Here is a 2287-nt window from a genome sequence, read left to right on the forward strand (position 1 = left end):
CCGTGCATTTAGTGGAAACGTGCAGCATAATCAGAGCAAGAATAAACCACAAGCCCGATTGACTTGAATAAAAAAAAAAAAAAGCAAGACAAACTGTAGGCGCTTTTCCAGCATTTTGATTCCAGATTAGCTCTGCAGCTCTGGAAACAAAAGTGAGCACATTTAGAGCCAGCTGAATGATCCCTGTCCCACATCCCACCCCAAGTTCCCCACTCAAAAGAACCCACCCCTCTTTGAAAGGACCCCACAGGCCACTGAAAGAGATATTGCCTTCTAGTTTTGGTTTGATTTTTTCTTTCAGGTTTGGAGTTTGTTGTTTTGTTTTTTGGGGTTTTTTTGTTTGAGAAAGGGGACAGTGCTTAGATAAATGCAATACTTGGCACCTGGCCCGAGATCTCTAAAAGCAAACAACTCCTGTGGACCTTTGGTGTCATTTTTCTCAGGACGACCTCTCCTTTCATGCCAATCGGTTAATTCATGCTGTTATTAATGCAGGGGGCTGAGAGGAACAGGTACTCAAGCCTCACACCTGAGGAGCATCTAGAAACTGATGTGGTCAGCCTGCTTTCAGTCTTTGCTGTGGCCATCCCTGCCCTAAACCCACAACCATTCCCAGCACAGCACACCAGGAACACCAACCCTCTTCCACTGACAAGGTGCATTGCTTCACTTAGCAGCTTTATTTAACTATCAGTTTATTAATAAGGAAAGAGTCAAAGACAGTAAGAGAGCGTGAAGGCAACCAGAGACACTAAGCAGATTTATTAATTTAAGAAGCCTGATCACTTTCCTTCATTTTATCTGACAGAGTTGGTGTAAGACAGTTATACTTCAATAAGTTCTCTACACTATACTGTGCTATTTTAAAAGGATTTCACAATAAAGGAAGCTGAAAGACTGTGCACAGTCTGGAGACCGTATCTGGTGTGACATGAATATAGTATTTTAACCAGATTTAATCTTACAGTATTCCCTCCTCTACAATGACTTTGCAGGAGGAAACCCTACGGAAAGGAAAATCTGTTCATCCCACACCACAGAACACTGAATCGCATTGCAGACTCCGGCAGCTCTTCCTACATATTAAAATGCTTTCATCAGGAAGTTTGGAAGCAGTCGAGCTGGGGGGAAGGGGAAGAAAAGGAAAAAAAAATACTAGGTCTTGTTTGGTTCAATTTTGGGATAATTTTTATTGTCACGGCTCTCAGTGCTTGAGGGAGCAGGGGCTGTTTGCAGTGGGGACACCTCAGCTTTGGAAGCCAATACCAACACCCTGATCCCATCCCCTTCAGCAGTGATATCCCACTGCCAAGGCCTTGGCAAGAAGTTTTGTTTCAAAATTGGAGAAGCAGGGCTCAGGCTGCATGAAAGGGAATCTGCCTGCTTTCTTACAGAAGAGGGCTTTAAGCTTAATCATATACACATTCCGAGGCACATCCACACAGACTTGTGAAACTCAGCCTCGGCAAACGCCGTTCCCTGCACTTCAGATTCTTTAAAAGCCATGAAATGTAAATCCTGCCCGCTCCCATTCTTGCTCCCTGCAGAGAACTCGAGGCCTGATCCAAAAAGTCATTTTAAAAGATCTCTTTGATTGCCTTTGCGTTTAGATTTCTCTCTGTGTGCGCACAGGTATGAAGGAAAAAGAAAGGAAGAAAAAGGGGAAAATCCAAGAACTAGAAAAAAAAGAGGAAGAAATAGAAAAAGGAAAGGAAAAATAAGAAAGAAAAAGAATGAGAGAGAAAAAGGAAAAAGAAAAGGAGAAAAAGGGAGAGGGGAAAGGGAAAGGGAAAGGGAAAGGGAAAGGGAAAGGGAAAGGAAGGAAAAGAAAAAGAAAAGGGATGAGAAAAAAGAAAAAGAAAAAGAAAAAGAAAAAGAAAAAGAAAAAGAAAAAGAAAAAGAAAAAGAAAAAGAAAAAGAAAAAGAAAAAGAAAAAGAAAAAGAAAAAGAAAAAGAAAAAGAAAAAGAAAAAGAAAAAGAAAAAGAAAAAGAAAAAATTGGAAATACTGTGACCAAAGCCGAGGGAAGTGCTCTGCGGACATACCTAGGGCCGGGCGGCCCGTGGGAGCCGCCGGGTGACAACCGGAGCTCCGCTCTGGATGCGCGGCCAGACGGATCCACAGTTCCGCCCAGACTCCCCTTTTGTTGCAGGGATGGGATTTAGAGAGAAACAAACAAGAAACAAACAAACAGCGGATGCGGTCCTCACCTTCCCGCCCCTCCCGGGCGGCAGGGCCTGTCCCCCGCACCTGGCCGAGGCGGCACCCGCGGCCGGGGGGGCGCCGCC

The 2287-nt window shown here is 44.2% G+C and overlaps 1 protein-coding gene across 1 annotated transcript in view; it reads right to left on the minus strand.

Moving 5' to 3' along the window:
* The window catches only part of MAF (MAF bZIP transcription factor), a 182612-nt gene that overhangs the window by 171579 nt on the left and 8746 nt on the right, over positions 1 to 2287 (minus strand). The window lies entirely within an intron of this gene.

The sequence above is a fragment of the Geospiza fortis genome, unplaced genomic scaffold, assembly GCF_000277835.1.
Source record: "Geospiza fortis unplaced genomic scaffold, GeoFor_1.0 scaffold97, whole genome shotgun sequence".
Taxonomy (NCBI): Eukaryota; Metazoa; Chordata; class Aves; order Passeriformes; family Thraupidae; genus Geospiza; species Geospiza fortis.